Raw genomic sequence first — 14820 nt, 5'->3', positions numbered from 1 at the left:
GGCCAATTTTCAAGGGTCGGAAACGATATCGTGACCGTATTAAAACGCGCGGAACGCCAGGAGACCGGCAGAAGACCGGCAGGAGAACAGCTTATTAGTAAAAAGCATGACAAACGACTGGTGGTTTACCCTGGCTTAGCCTCGTGGACCAACCCCAGTAGGGTCGTAACCGGCATGCAACACGGTGCAACAGTGATATATGGCGATTTTTAGTCACGCCTTTATACAGATATAAATCCCTCCGGTTAACGTGTAGCTCCCCAGATTCCCGTAAGCACGCGGCTCCATATCATTGGCCTGGCCGCCGTCGCCAAGCGACGAGAGAAGTCGTTACGCGGTAAAGTCCCCCTCCGTGGTCTGGAATTTTCGCCGATTTATCGCGCCGATTAACTACTCTGGCCAAACCTGTCCGCCGTTGCTTTTTATCGACCGAAGACGGCCGAAGGCTTTGATACCATTCTCGTTGGAGAAAACGCGTGCTTTGCACATTAACGCGTTCATTACGAAGTTACCGCTTTGTTATTTCGTATGTATTTCTTTCCATCGAGACAAACAAAATTGTATTTGTTCGTTGAAACGCGGGAGGACGGAAATATACTCGGCGCTCCATTAACGACTTTTGCACTCGTAAATCTCGGTGCAAAGTTTGCAGGGTTAACAGGCCGGAACGTGTAACTCGAAGGTTGATGATACGTATCGAAAAGAGTTCGTCAGAGTACGTAATTTTTCGCGGCAGACCTTGAATCCGCCAACGTTATAGTTTGGCCTAAACTTTCGCAAGCAACGCGGACAGGCACTACGAACTGTCCCACTTTGCAGCGAGATTCGAATTGCACGAAGCAAACCTCGTGTACCTTATCTGGCGCGACAGGATCCCCTTGCCGCGGCTAAGCTCATTAATCTTCAGGAACACGCGGTGGAAGGCAGCCGGAAGTCGGTGAAAACAACGGATCGTTGCCACGATCACTGCGCCACGATCTTGGGCCGCTAACAGGCTAATTCGCTAATCCACGAGGGCTCGTCCTCGATCATCATTATGCGCGATTTGTCGGATAGTCCCGAAGGAAGGTGGAAACGGGACCGTGCGAGGCAATGATGATTAATACGCTGCCTCTTGAAGCGGCGAGCTAATCCTCGCTGGAAATGGGGCCAGGGACTTTAGAGTAGCGACACCGTTTGCGAATGCAACGAAGAGAGAAACACGAAAGGAGACAGAGTACGGCAAAGAGTTAACGAGCAACCGTGACGGGTATTTGCGTGTCGAACGAAAACTTCAGGCCTACTAAGTGACGACCGGATGGGAACGACACTCCCCCGAATTTAAATACGGCTTAACATCTCTCCGGTGCTATTTATTGCGGCGCTTGGTGTCGATTTGCGACCAGCCAATTATGGCAACGCTAATGGATCTCGAGGAGGAACCGCTGTAAATCACGAAATTGAGCATCGTCCAGAGTTTGCGAGGGAGCGACCTGACTCGGAACGAACCTCCGGGCCCCGGGCCCGCGATCGTAAAATCGTTGCACCTAATGGTCCCTCGTGACTCGAAAAAGAACAGTCTCGCTGGTCTGCATCCTCGCGCAGGTGTACGGCGTCGATTTTATGGCGCGTTCTCTATTACCGTCATTAACGTTATAATTAACGTTTAATAATACGCTTAATAATTCACGTCAAGCGGGTGAAAAGACGTAGATAGAAATCGAAATCGCTTAGAAATCAGTCGAGGAAGTTACAGAGATTAGATCATCGACAGAAAGCCTCTCGATAGCAAGTAGATGTAGTACGACCGCAACCTTTCCGAGATAAACTTTTTCCCGAGAAAATGTGGCATGTACTTTTGGAAAGCGAAACGAAGATCGTAGCTACTTTAAAGAGAAATCCTCTTCGCGCTCGGGAATTTGGAAAGTATGTACTAGACAAATTTTCTGGGAGCAAAGTCTATAACGTGTCTCTTTGAAAACACAGGCATTTAAGCGTGACACTGTAACAAAAGTCTGGAAAGCGTAGCCCTTGACCGTGGGAGGTACTCTATTGAACCATAACTTCGCATCAGGAGCCTGTCAACGTCCCGTCGTTTCACTTTCTTCCTCCATCCTGTACTCCGAACTACAGAGCGTTACGTTAACGCGAAACACTCGCAACCTTGTCTTACAATTGCACGTTACCAACAGCGAAGATTATGACAAAGAGATACATAACTCGGAGAAACGAGAAATCGATGGCTGACCCGAAGTTCTACTTCCATGGAACCCGTCCCGGTCGACGGGTGGTAGGGAGGTAACGATGTCACGGTGTGTTTTCGAACGTTTCAGGTAGCTTTGTTCGCAACGATTTCCAAGCTCGTAATCACCGTTCAATGCCCCGACACCGACTATAATGGACACGGTAGCGACTTCCAACTACGAGAGATTTAGGATCGCGGAGTGAAACTAGCAAGGTTACGACGGTGCTGGCTATTTTACGGGCTGAGGGCCATAAACGACGCGCACCGATCATACTACTTTCTTACCAGCGACAAAAGGAAAAACGCTTTGTCCTCCGAACGAAAAAAACTTCCGGCTGTGTCACGCTCTCACGAATTTTTGAGGAATTTTGTGTACATTTTGTGTACAACGGGTTGATACACGTACATCGTAGATCGCCCATGACAAGATATCGAGTACACAGCTTTTATTTCTGCGCCAAGGAGACTCGAGAGAAAATGATCCTTCTTGTAAATAATTTATATTTTTCCCACGATTTTCTCTTGCGTTATGTTGCTTCAGAGCTATTGCGACTATATGGTTGTGAACGACGCAGACAAGAGCGATCCGTATCTCCATCAATTTAACGTAAATGCTACAATTTACTGCTTGTAAATATCGGACAATGTGTATTTCCTTAGCGTCGGAAATAATAGGATTAAAGAAGGGCGAATACCAGCTGGAAACACGACCGAGGTAATTTTAGCTTGCAGTGGAAACACGTACGATCTTTGCTCGCTGGTCGTTTCTTTATTTTCCAGAGAAAATTGTAAAGTGAAATGGTTGGATATCGAATCGGGGAATAACCAACGGTGGAAAGTATCGGGGATAACGAAATTGATTCGCCTATAAAAGACGCGGATTTAATTTTAGTAGAATTCGTTGGCGTAATAGCGCGCGGATTTTAAGCGGCACGTGCACTTTGTCGGAGGCAACGGGGCGAGTTTCCGCCGCGATCGTACGCCAACTTCCTCCGCGATCGTCTCTGTTTCGTTGAATTAACGTTTATTAGTTTTCTCGTGAGCGGAACGCGAATTCCGCCGGTTATCGTTTGGCTTCGACTGCGCTAATCCGGAGGCAGGCACGCGATGCACGCGGCAACTATTCCGAAATTTCAGCAGCTTCCTTTAATCTTTCGTTTTATTTGAAAATCGTTCCCTACACGGTTCCACCTCGCTTCTATCTCGCTTCTATCCTCGATCCGTACTTTGGTACCATGGTTCCACGCTTTAATAACTTCGCAAGCTCGAAAACATCGAAGCGACGACAGCTCGAGGCCGAGTCCTTCCGCGAAAACAATTTCCTGGATCCCTCCGGTTACCAGATACCGCTATTCGGTTTCAAAATCAACGCTCGTTTTCGGAAGACGTAGAACGCCTTGGAAAAAGTTGGGATCCCTTGTGCCATGTGCCTCGTCGTGTTTCGATCGCACGCTGTTCCCGCAGAAGCACGTGGCAACCAAAAATCCTTCGGCGTTTCCTTTCAGATGATGTGTACCACGTGTTCCAGGACTGCACCCGAGGAAATTAACGGCTATTAGCGTTTCCTGCGCTCCCTTCAACACTCTCCTGAATTACAACCTTGTGGATTCTATAAATCAAGGCCAAGCTTCTTGACAAACGATTACCTCACGTTTTCCACCGTACGCGATCAAACTTTGGAAAAATTCGTCTTGTTCATGCGTTACATGCGGCTACGTAGTATAAACCGTATAAACACAGAGCGAGCAAATTTCACGACACGAAATTCGTTGACTCGAGCAGAGGCAACGGCAGCGGCATTATTTTACAGGCTGAACCGGGTGAGCGGGGTTTAAAATAGCCTGAGAGGTGGGCAAACACGAGAGCCGTTCGTTTCGTACAACTATGCAGCGATGCTTTATCGGATAGGATTGATATACGCGCGACGAGCGGCGTGCGCTCGCAGAAACAGGATAACCAATTCAATGAAGCCATATTTTATTAATGTTGGCGGAGAGAAAATACTAAATCCATACAGCGACCTCGTTTGAATCGCGAGCGCGCGCGTGCGAGAAGGGCCGGGATCGTGCGCCGATTATAAAAGGTTACAAGGGGGCCGAGCAATTGGACGGGCAGAGGAGCGAATCGGCGCGGAACGCGAGCCGGCTGTTGACGCGAAATCGCGCGGCAAAAGGGAAACGGTGATAAAGCGACGGTGACGCTTTTAATTCGAACCTCGAACGGTATTTGATTTAGCCTTTTACCGACGGAACGAATGCTCCATTGCGGCCGTATTATTTCACGTGGACGCGCGAACGCGTTGTAGTTTTTACCTGGGAGCAACCTTTGTTATTAGCTCGGTCGGCTAGCGATCTTTGTTCGCGAGCGGTGCTGCGAAAATTTACTCGCATCGAGCTCCATTTTTCCAACTTTTACACCAACACGCTACTCGATCACCGGCTCGATAAAGATTCACCGCCACCTCTGGTTGGTTAACGATCGTCGATGCTCGACCAACGCCGCTCTGATTATTTTACCATTTCGTGATCCAGTGCCAACTTTTGCTTCTCTTTTTTGCTCCAGTTAATGAATTTGTAATAAACCATCGAGTTTCCCTTTAACAATTCAACTGACCGAACAACCTCGTGAACTCGTTTGCAAATCTGCAGATTCATCCGCTGTAAAGCGCAATTGCGTTGTAACTTTTTAACCGAATCCCTGCAACACGAGCCGCGGCATAATTAAATTAACGAAAGCACCGGCTGCAGATGCGGAAGTTGCTCGCTCGCGTTTATCCAGCCCGTTTCCGGGAGAATGATCGTCTCCCTTTACGACGACCACGTGTTACCACGAGGAGACGTCGTCTTTGGGAAGAATGTCCCGCGACGTTTCCTGGAGCGTGGCTCTCGTCTGAAGCTTCGGTGGCTGCCACCTGTCCCGAGATCCTCCGGCAACGAATTGTGGCCGACGAAACTAGGACCAGAAGATCTGGAGATGGATACGGAAATTGGGGAAAATCTCAGGCAGCCAACGGAATATAGCGTCACGGAGCGCGCCACGTGCCGGATACGCGAAGAATACTCGCATGTTTACTCGCCCGACTATTACCCGAAAGTTGGAATATCGGTCAACCACGTTCCACGTTCCAGACAACTTTCGGTGCATTTTCCGAACTGAAATGTCGCGCGGAACCATTGGCGGAATACTATTGAAACACGAAGATAGACGAAAGTAACAAGATTTCGAGGATAATGGCTCGAATGCTGATTCGAGTTTCCATGGCAGGGAGGTGGCCATTTGGTAGCTAATGTGATTTTAAATCTGACGATCAGGGGTCTACCGTTGATTCGTAACGAGAAAATAAAGTCCGAGCATCGAGGCGGATAATACGATTGCGACGGATTAAGGTGCTCTAGATTTTCATTGTGAGCGCTCGGTGAGAGTTAGGTTTCGCAGTAGCCTGCCACTATTTTGAGGACCTATTTGTGTATACACCGGATTTGGAACATTATAATCTTTTCTTATACAAATGGGATTAGGGTCGAGTTTCGAGGTAAGGATTTAGAAGAAAAGAAGTCGTCGACAGATTGGACAGCATAATTAATACCGGCAGTCACCTGGCAGACGGGTGATCCACGTAGATTCGTCGTCCGATATGTTGACCGGGGAAACACGCGCCACCTGCTTGAAAATAGCGCTTCGAGCGACAATTTTCTTTTTCCCATTTCGACGTACAAAGACACGAACCACATAGAAGACACCCCTCTGGAGCCGAGAAGTATCGCAGGCGAGAAGAAGCGACGACGTAACGCACGTGTTTCTTTGACCCTTGCGGTTCGCCAGCGCTCGAATGTTTTATAAGGACACCCGTCGATAAATTCACGCGGAACGCTGCCACACTCCGCCTCTAGGCTCGATAAATTATCCCGGGGATGACAGAGACGTTATAATCCGAGGGTGTAATAAAAAGACTGTTCTTGCCGCCGTTACTTAGCAATAATTCGCGTCCGGAAGGTCCATAGGGGCGAGAAGAAAGGGCTGTACCTTAGACAGAGACGGTACGATGAAAACGGGTCAACCAGGCTGGAGAAAGATGGAAGAAGAAGGAGAGAGAAGACGGGGGTAACTAGCGCGGAACTCTGGAGGATGGAAAAAGGCGAGCAAGATGGAAGAAAAAAAGCGAGACGAAGGAAAAACTAAGAGAGAAGGGAAACGAAGTTTTATGAGGAGGAGACGAGACAAGTCGCCCCTGATGGCGACTGAGCGGCGGTGTCGGACAGATGTCGAAGAGAAGAACGCGCACAAAGCTGTGGACTACCGACAATGAAGAGCCGTCATGGATCTAGCAATACCAAAGAATCGGCGGATGATTTATCGAATCGTATTTGTAGGTAATACGGGAAAACACAATCGACCAGGGTCTCGTTCCACGATCTCCACGGAAAAGGAACCGACGAGGGTACGCGTTCTCGGTGAACTATGTCGTGCCATTGTCGCATCGTTCGGCGATTGACCACGGACGAACGTCTTCCCTTCGATTTTTGCATCGAATTCCCTTGGAATTCTTTTCGGCGCGATCGATAGACACCTTGATGGATTCTCGCAGAATAGTCGTTCTCTCGAGTTTACGTAAACCAGCGAATCGCAAAGGAAGATTAACTGTAGGAAATCATGAAATGTAGAAAGTGGAGAGCAGTCGATGAACGGTCGACTTGGTAATTGTTTAAAATAGCACGGGACTGTGAATTCGCCTCGGGGCGGCGTAGAAAACTCTGATTGACTGTTAATCGCGTTTCGTCGCGATCGTCGAGTCGCGGAAACGCCTGGGAAAACGAAATTCCCAGCCGACAGTCAATTATGAATCCGCGGCGCCGTTCAGACAACCGCGTAATCTCGTTGCGAAGATCGCGCTGATAAGGACGCGAATCGCGGCTGATTGACTCGCGCAATGCATCCTTGATGAGTCTAGACACTCTGCTTTATGCCTCCGGCTAGGCTTGTCGCCTCGAACCTAATTAAAACGGAATATATTAAACCGTGCTTTCTTCTCCCAGTCGATCGCTCGATCCGTTCGAATCTTCGAATGGTAACGCGTTGTTTGCCGTGGTAGAAACATTTGGAAGAAACAATGGATGGTCGTCGTCGTTCAAAAATTCAAACGCAGCCTACACAGCTCCGCTTGCAGACTTATCCGGTTTATCGAAGAATTCGCGCAGCAATTTAGGAACGAAGGTATCGATGTCGTTAGGATAATATCGTTTGTTCTACGCGCGTTCCTAAGAGTCCTTAATGAGGCTGTGGCACGTCTGCCGTCTGGAGTCTCAGGTATCCGGCGCGGTGGATCGACAGCGCAAGTGGCACAAGTATGCAAACTATGCGGACGAAGTTCTCCGTCAACGACGATACACGACCGTGTCGAACGTGTTCCTTTCGCTGCAGGGGCAAGAGGTGTTTTAATGAAATAGCCTCGTTAAATTCTCTGCCGTACACGAAGACGGTCACTGTTATTTTTTCCTACCAATCGCCTTCGATCTCTGTTAACGCTTCCGTTACCGACGTTTCCCTGTTTTCGGAGTGTTCTCGCTTGCGAGTAAACGTCCTAATGCGTTAGCAGAGCTTAGTGGAAGACTCGTTGCTTACCGAGAATGGGCCATTTTCGGCAGGATCCGGCGCTTCAGCGAGAGTAGCCGCTCGAGATAGAACAAATTCGAGCGATAAATACGGCCGCGTTTAAAGCCACGACAAAGTCGGTCACTCGACGAATGGCTTCGCCTCAACGATGTATAGGATGCCCTCCTTCGTGAAACAATAGCCGCGAGCAGGCGACAGTATCTCACGATAACGGTAACGACAATGGCGATACGCTCATGCTATCGAGATTGTTGCGTCACTGAGATGCTTCCGTCCTCGCTGACATCTGCTCCGATAATGACACCTATTGGCGAATCCACGTACATTCCAAGATACTCCTCGAGGTCTCATCCGACACATTCCTCTTCCATCGAATACGCTCGGCGAAAGACGCGTCTATTTAACGCGTCGAAGCGAGACATTACAATCGCAAAACGATAATTTCCAGAAGGAGTTGCACGAATCGAGATCGTACGTTACAGACGATTGTCTCGGTAAACAATGCTATCGTAGCTTAATATCGTGGCATTCGTTTCCTTGGTGCAGAGGGGAGGCCGAGGGACGACGAGACAGTGAGAATCCGGAGTAAACAGGGCGCAACGAGGTCGAAAACTTGGACCGAACTCCGACGAGGTCAGATATTAAAACAACTGCAGAGCCGGCGGGGTTAGGTAAACGGAAACTGTGACAGTTGCTTCCAAAAATATATGAAATTGCTGGCTCGGCTGCGAGGACTGCTCGCGCGAATTATGCGGGGATTATTAAGTCGAAGAAGGCAGGCTCGTTGAATCAGAGCTGCCTGTTTTTTAGCCGGTGATCTCTTCAACCAACCCGTCTCCGAGATGGAGACGCGCCTGGGATTCAAGGGTTGGCGGTTGGAAGAAAGGCAGAGACTCCGCCCTCTTCGGGACATCCAATTTCTCAAAGAAGTTTACGGCCATAGAAACGAGGAAAATTGCCCGTTATATATTAAAGACGTCTTTAGAACGGTAAACAGAACGACTTCCTGCGGGAAGTTATGCGACAGTCCTTGCCGGAGGATTATCAGACGCGTCTAGGCTGGCTGCTCTTTGACGAAACGCCGTCGTCAACCCCGTCGTCGACGAGCCTCAGCCACACGGGTTCCCTTGCAACGCTGCTTCTCCGCCTAATTTTCTACCCCCGGGCCTCGTTCTGGCGGCCGGTTGCGACGCGACCAACTTTTCGGCAAAAGGATATGAGATATCCGGATGAAAGGAATCCCATCGAGTCTGCTCGTTCCCCCTTTCGTACTACCATTTTTCGCCGCGCCATCGAATCAGTCCATGGTGTTCCTTGGTCGTTGAAAGCGAGCTCCGAACGGCTCGTATCATGGCCAATTACAACGTACAGGCGGATTATCGAAGAATCGTTTGCACGAATGACGACGGTGTTGTTGTTCGATAGTTGGAGGGAAAATTAGGTGGCGGATAAAGTGGCCGCTCGAGGCCACTTGAACGCGAACGATATCGTTGCGACGCGGAAACGTCCACCGGTATATTCATGCTTCGAACTCTCGCTTTTTTTTTTTTACTCGCGCTTCCAAGTTTCCGAATTCCGAATCCTCGAGGAACGATACCCGGCCAAGGATGCTCGACAAGTTCTCGAAAAGACGCGAGGGACCGATAAAAAGTCAGTCCGCGAGAAATTCAGGGCTGGCTAGAGACAACTTAAAGACTCTCGTTTTATAACGCCAAAAGGAAGAGTCGGCGGTGCTGCAAGCGCTATTCCAGCCGAAGTTAAACGCTCGTCGAACGCGTTAATGGATGTTTTCGCGTTTTCTCGGCGACGACGAAGCAGCAGCAAGCTAACTGTTTTTCCATGATTTCTTCGTGGAGAACGCGCTCTCGCCTGGATGCTATTAACTTCGTCACGAACAGATCACTCTGGCACGCGAACGCTTTTCCACGTAGCAGGACGTTGATCGATCGCCCCTAAAATTCGCCGAACCGAACCAACGACCAACCTCTACTCGTTGCTCGCGAGATTTTCGCCACTTCGAATCGGTTAAACGCGTCTCGAGACTCGCGCGATTCTTTCCAAGATTCCAGTCGTCTATTCCTACGGATTTAAAATTTGAATAAAATCATCTCCCATCCACGGCTCGTGTACTCGATTCTCTTCCGACGGAAACAACTACCGAGAGCACGTATCTTGGATCAAAATATTAGCCGCGTTGAATAGGCCACAGTGGGCGGTGGCCGACAGAAGGAGGATCTGCCGTAATATCGAAGTCGTGTAGCACGCGTACAAAGACGGTGCTCGGTAGGTCGGGACGAGGCGATGACGTTGGAGTCAGCGGCAGCCTGCTCCGGAAGAATCCACGTAGACGTGGATCTAGAGCAAAAGGAAGGGAAGGAAGGGAGAAAATTGTAGAAGCACAGAGATATCGAGAAATCACCTTCCATCTCTGAACGCGACATATGAGATTTAGAAACGAGAGAAGGTCTAGAGACCTGGAATTTTATTTACTGGTGCTACAGGCGAGCCGCGGTTATCGCAATCTCCAATTCATAAAGCTCACACTACGCTTATTCCGAGTGTACTTTTCTCAAACTTTCCAAGAAGGTTTCACCATTCGGTTACCCATTAGGGTAAGGTGGAATTATTCGAATCGTCCGAGCTTCGATGTTTCAAGAATCAGCAGTTTGTACGCAGTAGCCAAGCTTGCTGCGTGTTACGAGACATTACGAGAAAACGAGAAAATATCGCGTACCTTGGTACGAGCGGGGAAAAAAATATGACAAACGAGAAAACAACTGGAACGATCCTATCGTACTTTAACTTGAAATTCAACGCCGTAGTTATTTTCGAAGAATTCCGGGCATTCCTGTGTAACTCGGCAATTAACTCGAGTAATGTGTGTAGGAGAAAACTCAGCGACGCGAGAACAAGGGTAAACCGAGGGAAGACACCTCGTAACGTCAGCCTGTCTGCCACGTAACCGCGATCAGTTGCAGCACGAGGCTGGCAATAAATCGTGCGGCAAAAACGATGGGACGCAGTTTTCCCGACGCCACAGCCTGCTCGCGGACCACGAGGATCGGATAGCATCGCGAAGGGAAACGCGTGCACGGGCAAAGGACAGCGGACGATGCGTAATACGAATATAATAATTTATGGTGTATCGAGGTATCAGCGCAAGGTGTTGCCAGCGGACCCTTCTTGCGCTGTCTGTTTCAACCCCCTATCCCGTCGGCCAAAGCATTCCTCCGCATTATCTACGCACTCCATACGTACAACCACGTTGAAACAGCTCGGCCTGACGTGTCTGCGAGGAAACTAATGCGCCTCGCCGGTGAACCCGTCGTCCTGGCTGATTCGGGATGGATTTTGCTCGGATGACGCGAAAATCTCGTGAGCCTGGCTTTTGAATCCTGTTGACGAAGATTAAGGACTTGAAAGTTGGAGATCGTCGACACAGACGCGCGTAGTTGGTGTATTATTGCGAATAGGTTGTTACGTTAGTGACAGATTTGGAGATCGCTTGAAAATTCGTCAGAGATTACGCACGAATGGCAACTGTAGAATAATACGCGATAAACCGTGCGATCTACGGGACAAACGGCAGTTGTCGTGTTTCGTCCGATAGGAATCTCCTCAAAATTCTGACAGCGCGCGAAAAATTACACGAATTTGAGCCGCGTATCGGCCGTGTCTTATCGACGAACAGGAGACACCCAGTACATGGAGGTATCAGGCGCACCGCGACATCGAGTACTGATCAATGCCAGGGGCGCGCGACAAGGCCAGATAGAACGGTGAAATATTATTTCTGCGCGGCTAGAGGAACGCGGAGGGGAAAAAGAGGAGTCCGCCCGCGTGTTGCAGCGACGACGGTGAGCCAGAACGGTGCGTATAAAGAGAAAATTGCGACCGGTTGCACGTCGATGGAGCAACGGGAATCTCTCGAAACGTCGCGTATCGTGAATCGAGCTAATTATGCGTGCTAAATTTACGACGGCCCGTAAATCAACAAGAGACTCCATCGCGTATTACTTTCATCCACCGACTGTGTACGCGCACTTGGGTGCTCGTGCACTACGTGCAAAAAACGCGCCATAAATATCGTTAAAACGGAAGCTGGATAATTGTCTGCTACTCGTTCTCTTTTACGCGGAATCCTGTAAAGTTCTGTAATAAATTTTGCCTCGAGTGTCGCCCGGCCGTTACTTCTCGCGCCGCCAAACGTAAATTTGTAAGCTTTTTCTTTTATCAACGAAGGCGCCAAACGGATAAAATTAGGCAACGTTAAAAAAAGGCCTGACGCGTTATTCAACTCGTAACACGCGCACACTGACCGGTACGTCCGGAATTTCGTTTTGGTCATAAAAATTTCATCAGCGCGCCGGTTCGCGCTGGTATCAGCGGGAACTTAGGCGCGAGCGTAACACGCGGTCGGAATTAATTTCTCGACCTCGGAATGGCTAATCTGCATATTACGAAATTAAAAAAATTCTCGACTCTAATTCATCCGTTGCGATGAATTCTAATTTGCGGATTCAAGCGAGCCGGCTTACCAGGCGTTTTCTTTGCGCTACCGGAGAACTTGCTGATGAATCGTTTTCAGAGCGCGTGCTTTGTTTAATTCCCACCGTGTACAAAAGGGGCGATGTTTCGCGAGAAAGCCACCGTCCGCACGTTTCCCTCGCCGCTGGATCGCGTAGCTATTAACGGGCGCAACCCCCGTGATCCACCTTCGAACGGTTTGCAGCTTCGACTCGCGTTACATCCTCGTCAAACGTTCATCCTCCTGCCCCAACGAATCTTTGGCTCGCGTTAACCAGCGCAATTTGCTTCGTAATCTCCGGTCCGTTGATTTATAAGCGACCCACTGACGCGTCATATTCGCGGGGCCGAAAGAAGGGGCCGGGTAGGAGATTCGTTTTTCGAAAGCCTGGTTAATCCACGTCCGTTTAATCCGTCGCAATTCTATATAGTTACATTTAGTCTGTATACGCGTTACACCCTGTATATAGAAGGAGGGTAATAAGTTACATTGTGGATTTCGATCGGTTCCCTATTCACTCCGAGGATCCTAGCGGAGTTGCGTTTGATGTGATTCGACCGTTTGGGGATTTGGGATCGCGCGCGACCAAGTAAGCCTCTGGAGCGAAATTGTCCGCTCGTAAAGCACGCGTTAATACATATTATTGGCGTAGCCACCGCTTGTTCCTGCAGTGATTTGGGGCAACTAGGGATAGAGGATAATAGAGTTCGTGCGAAGAGAAAGGATCGATGGGAGAAGAATATTTAGCTTCTGAACGATAAAGAGAATGAGTAGCTTGCGATGACTTTTTTGCAGGTATTTTGTATTTCCATGTCAGTGAAGTTGTACGTGATTTTTAATAAATTGTTACCGCAAAGGAGAATAGAGGGGAGAATGTGGTGGATGATACAACGATAAAACAGGAAGACTTATAAATGAGAAGTCTTCCGAGTACAATTTTCAAAGAATCTCACGACATGTTGCGTAAGTATGATCGACGAGAGTTGCATAAAAGATAGAATAAACAAGCGTTTCTCGTTTCCAGAGAAAAATATCCACGTAGAAAACCGGAGAAACGCGGAATAATCTGAAAATGTTGAAAGCGTGCAAACGAACGAACGATAATAACAACACGATAGAGGAGCGTCCTTCGCTGCTATTTCGGCCGGTGACTTTTACCTTGCTTCCGTTTTAACCGTATCCATTGCCGGTCGTTTAATTAACTTAATTCCCAAATAATTTATATTTTCCAGTGGACAGGCGTGAGAGAGTAAAGGGACGCGGGGAAAAGAAGAAAGAATCCTACTCGTCGGACACGAGCGTACTCAGCTGGAAATTGGTTCGAAACCTGTTCGGAAGCCATGCCACCCACTGCTGCCCACTCCGCTTCTCTCGCCCCTCGTCTGTTAGCTCACGCAGGATTATCACGCGAGCGACCGAGCCGGCGAACGAACGAGCCGCGAAACTTTATTTGGTTTATTACCCGCGTCGGTGTTTGCGCTTCTGCCTAGCGTCGAAATAGAGAACGCGCCTCCCGGAAGAGATATTTAATGCTTCACGCGCAAAATGGAACGCGGCTCGGATTATGCCGCGATTTAATCTGCGAATCAGCCGAGGAATTTTTTACGATACCTCGAGCGACCGGCCGTGTCGGGAACAGGCATCGCGATAACATCCACTGAAACCGTATGCAGATAATCATAAAGCGTTTCCCAACGTTTCCCGGTTGACACGCCATTTCGTGGATTATAAAGATTAAATATTTCGAACGTTATTGCGTTCGCGCCGAGCCGAGCCGAGTCGAGCCGTGCGCCACCGCGCTATGAAAACGTTCGCTCGGATCGTCGACGCGATTCTCGTCGGTGGATCGACTCGATCCGTGCAATTTTTCGCTGAATGCATGCGAAAGCGTGTCTGCCCTGTCTATTACGATCGTTGGGATTATCGACGACGCGAAGGATTGAATTCGAAAGTTGAGAGAGCAATTCTGGATGGGTCTGAATCGCTTGGAAAGAGCTGTCCTGGAAACCTAGCGATCTGGTCGTTAACGCGAGACAGAAAAGATCGACGTTACGTTTCATCGCTTGATTCGACTCGCTCGTAGCCAACGATCGACGATGAAACAACGAGTCTTTGAAGTCTTAGGGAGTAAGAAGGTCAGCCGCGTGGAAATACGGTCAGTCGAGGAGTCGGCCGGAAGTTCGGTGGCGCGGCAAGACATCGCAGCAGCAGAGTAGCGGATAAGAGAGCGGACAAGTTGGAGGAAGAAAAGGGAATTCATGACTAGTATCCATTCGCCGTGGAATAGGATATAGGTTGTCGAAAGGAATAGTTTGTGCGCTCGAATAGTAAGGAGGAGGAAGTGGAAGAAGATTCAGAGAGGAGGGTGCAACGAAACGTAGAACGCGGTCGTTTGACTTTCGCGGAATCGAGAGGGATAGAGAGCTCGCAGTTCTTTTGTCCTTTGTTCTGCTTCCAG

At 49.0% G+C, this 14820-nt stretch overlaps 1 long non-coding RNA gene across 4 annotated transcripts in view; it reads right to left on the bottom strand.

Moving 5' to 3' along the window:
- LOC139992274 (uncharacterized) overlaps window positions 1-14820 on the bottom strand; it is a 201145-nt gene that overhangs the window by 101939 nt on the left and 84386 nt on the right. The gene's annotated exons all lie outside the window — the stretch shown is intronic.

This window comes from Bombus fervidus, chromosome 11, assembly GCF_041682495.2.
Source record: "Bombus fervidus isolate BK054 chromosome 11, iyBomFerv1, whole genome shotgun sequence".
NCBI classification, from domain to species: domain Eukaryota; kingdom Metazoa; phylum Arthropoda; class Insecta; order Hymenoptera; family Apidae; genus Bombus; species Bombus fervidus.
This window is presented reverse-complemented; position numbering and strand designations above follow the sequence as displayed.